Raw genomic sequence first — 5144 nt, 5'->3', positions numbered from 1 at the left:
CCCGGGTTTACGCCATTCTCCTGCCTCAGCCTCCCGAGTAGCTGGGATTACAGGTGCCTGCCACCTCACCTGGCTAGTTTTTTTGTGTTTTTTTAGTACAGACGGGGTTTCACTGTGTTAGCCAGGATGGTCTTGATCTCCTGACCACGTGATCCACCCGTCTCGGCCTCCCAAAGTGCTAGGATTACAGGCTTGAGCCACCGCGCCCGGCCGACCTAAATTATTTTAATATTCTGCTAACATAGTCCTCTTATCTCTGTAATAGAGAAAGGGGGGTCCATATATATGGGGGTCCCTACATATTGCCCAGGCTGGTCTTGAACTCCTGACATCGAGTGATCCTCCCACCCCAGCTTCCCAAAGTGCTAGGATTACAGGCATGAGTCACTGTGGGGAAAAGAAAGATCAGATTGTTACTGTGTCTATACGGAAAGAAATAGACATAAGAGACTCCATTTTGTTCTGTATTTGAGATGCTATTAATCTGTGACCCTACCCCCAACCTTGTCCTTGCAAGAGACATGTGCTGTGGTGACTCAAGGTTTAATGGATTTCGGGCCGTGCAGGGTGTGCTTTGTTAAACAAGTGCCTGAAGGCAGTATGCTTGTGAAAAGTTATCACCATTGTCTTAATCTCAAGTACCCATGGACACGTACACTGCCAAAGGTCGCAGGGACCTCTGCCTAGGAAAGCTAGGTATTGTCCAAGGTTTCTCCCCATGTGATAGTCTGAAATACGGCCTCGTGGGAAGGGAAAGACCTGATCATCCCCAACCTGACACCCGTGAAGGGTCTGTGCTGAAGAGGACTAGTATAAGAGGAAAGAAGGCCTCTTGGCAGTTGAGATAGAGAAAAGCATCTGTCTCCTGCCCGTCCCTGGGCAATGGAACATCTCGGTGTATGTTCTGTTTACTGAGAAAGGAGAAAACCACCTTAGGGCGAAAGGTGGGACTTGCTAGGGCAATGCTGCTCTTTATGCACTAAAAGGTTTATGGAGATGTTTACATATGCATATCAAGGCACAGCACTTTTCCTTAAACTTATGTCACAGTGATCTTTATTTATATGTCTTACTGCTGACCTTCTCCCTATGATGATCCTATTATCCGGCCACTTCCCTTTTTCTAAGATGGTAAAGATAATGATCAATAAATACTGAGGGAACTCAGAGACTGTGCCGGCGTGGGTCCTCTGTATGCTGAGCGGCAGTCCCCTGGGCCCACTTTTTTCTTTCTCTATACTTTGTCTCTGTGTCTCATTTCTTTTCTCAAGTCTCGAGAAACGCCCACAGGTGTGGAGGGGCAGGCCACCCCTTCAGTCACCATGCTTGGCTCCTTCATATTTTTATGTAACGATAAAAGAGTAACAAAATAACCTAATGAGCATATGTCCTTTCTTTGCCAACTATTGAGGCCAGGGTATGCTCAACCAAACTACCTTGTTTAGGCAAATCAGTCTTGATACCACATACAAACACATAACCTGAGGGAGCGTAAGTAATTCCCCTCAGGGTGTATTTTTTGTTGTTGTTGTTGTTGTTGTTTTTGAGACGAAGTCTTGCTCTTGTCCCCCAGGCTGGAATATGATGGCCCTCAGGGTATATTTGTTAATAGCCTCATTAACAGAAAGAGTAGAGAGCAGCAAGTCAAACCAGAGATTTCCCTTTTTATATATTTGCCAGAACTCATTGCAAGACATGAAATAAGAGGGAGATACTGGCAGACCAGGATTTTTTTTTTTGAGACGGAGTCTCACTCAGGCTGGAGTGCAATGGCACCATCTCGACTTACAGCAACCTCTGTCTCTTGCGTTCCAGCGATTCTTGTACCTCAGGCTCCTAGGTAGCTGGGATTACAGGCACAGGCCACCATGCCTGTCTAATTTTTGTATTTTTAGTAGAGATGGGGTTTCACCATGTTGTCCAGGCTGGTCTCGAACTCCTGACCTCTGGTGATCCACCCACCTCGGCCTCCCAAAGTGCTGGGATTACAGGCATGAGCCACCGTACCCAGCCTGTAATGCATTTCTTAATCCAATGTAGAATGGAACAAGGAGAGCCAGGATCAAATTCTTTCCAAGTAGATATGATAGTAAATAGTTTTTGACAAGATATAGAAACTGAAGTATCATGAACTGGGAAAGTTAGCCTAGAAAGAAATCAGTCTAAATATGTAATGGCATTAGGGACATCCGAAAAATAAGTGACGGATATTACTAATGGCATATGTTGGTCATGAATAGATCTTGTAATCATATGGCAGATCCAACAGCCAGACAGGTTTCCTTCAGTAACAATAATCTGGGATAGTTTAATCAAAGGTTATCATACCATTCCAAGCAGAGAGAAAAAGAAACAACCATAAGGAAAAAAATAAAATTCATTCTTCCTAACCAAACTACCCACTAAAGTCCTGAAACAATACTTATCTCAACAGAGTAGAATGAACAAGGGAAGAAATTTTCTTTGTCACGTAAAATAATAATGATTGGCCGGGCGCGGTGGCTCACGCCTGTAATCCCAGCACTTTGAGAGGCCAAGGCGGGTGGATCACGAGGTCAGGAGAACGAGATCATCCTGGCTAACACGGTGAAACCCATCTCTACTAAAAATACAAAAAATTAGCCAGACGTGGTGGAAGGTGCCTGTAGTCCCAGCTACTCAGGAGGCTGAGGCAGGAGAATGGTGTGAACCCAGGAGGCAGAGCTTGCCGTGAGCCGAGATGGTGCCACTGCACTCCAGACTGGGAGAGAGCTTGAGACTCCATCTCAAAAAATAAAATAAATAAATAAATAAATAAATAATGATTAACCAGATTATTGAAGCAATGGTGACAATGGTCACTAGTAGATAGGCCTAAGCATTCATTTAGATACAGTTCTGGTCTGGCATCTTGGAAGAGCTATCTACCTCAGATGTTGTCTTTTCTCAGCCTCGTGTAAACTTGACAAGTCAAAGATCACCTTTCAGTAAAATAGGCCATTCGATGAGAAATGTGAATCCATGAGTTCATGCCTTCTAATTTTATAGCACAAGGTTAGTAAGAAATACCTGACAGAGACTTTTCATTTCAGTTGAAAGGAATCCTTTAGAAGATAATGTTTCCAATAGACAAAATCTCCTGGCTGAAGTCCATGGGTTTTATGTACTTCATTTACTGGGAGTTCAATACAAAAGAATCTTTTACCAATTTGCAATTTTAGTTGTCTCATAAGGCCACTGCAGTAATGTAACGTGTCTCTTTTAGCATTATGGATTCATAATTTCCTGGGGTAGTTGTTTTGTTTTGTTTTGTTTTTTTTTTTGAGATGGAGCCTCGCTCTGTCGCCCGGGCTGGAGTGCACTGGCACGATCTCAGCTCACTGCAAGCTCCGCCTTCTGGGTTCATGTCATTCTCCTGCCTCAGCCTCCCAAGTAGCTGGGACTACAGGCACCCGCCACCATGCCTGGCTAATTTTTTTGTAATTTTAGTAGAGATGGAGTTTCACCATGTTAAGATGGTCTCAATCTCCTGACCTCATGATCTGCCTGCCTCGGCCTCCCAAAGTACTGGGATTACAGGCGTGAGCCACTGCGCCCAGCCTCCTGGGGATAGTTTTATAGGTGTACCTGTTATTATCTCAATTGGAGATAACTGATGTTTACAAAAAGGTGTGGATCTTAGGTTAGCTTAAGCAAAACCAATGGAAAAGCTTTTGTCCAATAAATTTTAAAAGACTTGGTTAATTTTGCTGATTGAGTTTTGATTATTTCATTTGTGTGTTTTAGTAACCCAGATGACTGAGGGTAATATGCACAAGGGAAATGTTGAAGAATTGGCCAGATCTTACATATTGACTGAATAATGTATCCAGTGAAATGAGTACCTCTGTCGCTATCAGGTTCTAGAGGGACTCCTTAAGTTGGAATAATGTTTTCCAGGAGCATTTTATTTACTGCTAAGGTTGTTGCTCTTCCACATGAAAATGCTTCTACCTAGTAAGAAAACATACAAACCAAATTAGCACATACTTGTATCCTTGTGATGAGAGTAACCAAATAAAATCTAATTACCATACCCAGAAGGGGGACTTCAGGTAAAGAAAAATATCCATGAGAACTATATAAAGGTTTCCCTGGATTATATTTTGGGCAGATATGGCAGCAACTGTATACCTTATGAGCTGTAGTCAGAGAAGGTTTCCAATAACATCATTGTCCCCAGCACCTATCTTATCAGGATTCTAGCTAGTTAAATCATGAACATAGGTCAAAAATGATAACTGTGATTCAGTAGGATGTATAGGCAAGTTGTTTGGTCCATACTATAGTTCATGTTTGGGGGAGTACGTTTCCTCCTTTGTTTCCCAATTTTTTTATTGGGAAGCTCTGGATTGAGTTAATTTTATGTCAAATTCAGGGACTTCTTTAAAAGTTAATATAGATTGTCTTTCTTGCCTAGATGTCTGTAAGCAGTCCTCTTTGCTGCTTTATTAACTAGTTGATTTCCTTTTTTTTTTTTTGGAGTATCTTATTTGGAGTGACCTGGGAATGTAATAATAGCTAGTGATCTGGGTAATAATACGGCTTTTAATAACTGCAACACGGGGTGCCCATTTTTATGGACCGACCAGGAGAGGCTAAGAACCCTCTTTGTAGAATTTCAAAGTCATGAGCTACTCCAAAGGCTATCTGCTATCTGTGCATTAGCAGTTATTCTGCTAATTAATGCTATCAATTGTTTGTTGAGCTGAGGTTGCTTCGAAAGATAAGCACTTTCTATTTCTTCAGCTACAGATATGATAGCACAACCTGTATGATAAGTTCCAGACTCACCCGCCAAGTAATATCCATCTGTAAATCAAACAACAACAACATCAGTAAGGGAAGTTTCTTGCAGGTTCATGCTAGGAGAGAGAAGTTGATCAGTTAAAGTCATGGCATTTCATCTGAAAGTAGAGGCAGAACAGGAGAAGGTTTTTAGATTATTGCCCTTAGAGAGTGTAATATGAGGTGCAGAAAGAAATAGAACTTCATAAGGGGTCAGCTTGCTAACTGAATAATGCTGAGTATGGTGTGAAATTAGAAATGCTTCCACAGAATGTGGAATGAAGATAGTGAGGGGAGATCCCTTCATTATTTCTTCAGTTGCTTTTACTAGCAAGATG

General features: G+C 42.1%; 1 long non-coding RNA gene across 1 annotated transcript in view; it reads right to left on the bottom strand.

The window, feature by feature from the left end:
* LOC108530331 (uncharacterized) overlaps positions 1–4921 on the bottom strand; it is a 23242-nt gene extending 18321 nt beyond the window's left edge. Inside the window, exons 1-2 of the long non-coding RNA XR_001885802.1 lie at positions 4813–4921; positions 3864–3972 (exon numbers count right to left, since the gene is read on the bottom strand). This is a non-coding gene — a long non-coding RNA (uncharacterized LOC108530331). The remainder of the gene's footprint in view (positions 1–3863; positions 3973–4812) is intronic.
* Between the last annotated feature and the right edge of the window lie 223 nt (positions 4922–5144).

This window comes from Rhinopithecus bieti, unplaced genomic scaffold (assembly GCF_001698545.2).
Source record: "Rhinopithecus bieti isolate Rb0 unplaced genomic scaffold, ASM169854v2 scaffold_6907, whole genome shotgun sequence".
NCBI lineage: Eukaryota > Metazoa > Chordata > Mammalia > Primates > Cercopithecidae > Rhinopithecus > Rhinopithecus bieti.
The sequence above is the reverse complement of the archived record's forward strand: the minus strand, read 5'-3'. Positions and strand labels throughout refer to the sequence as shown.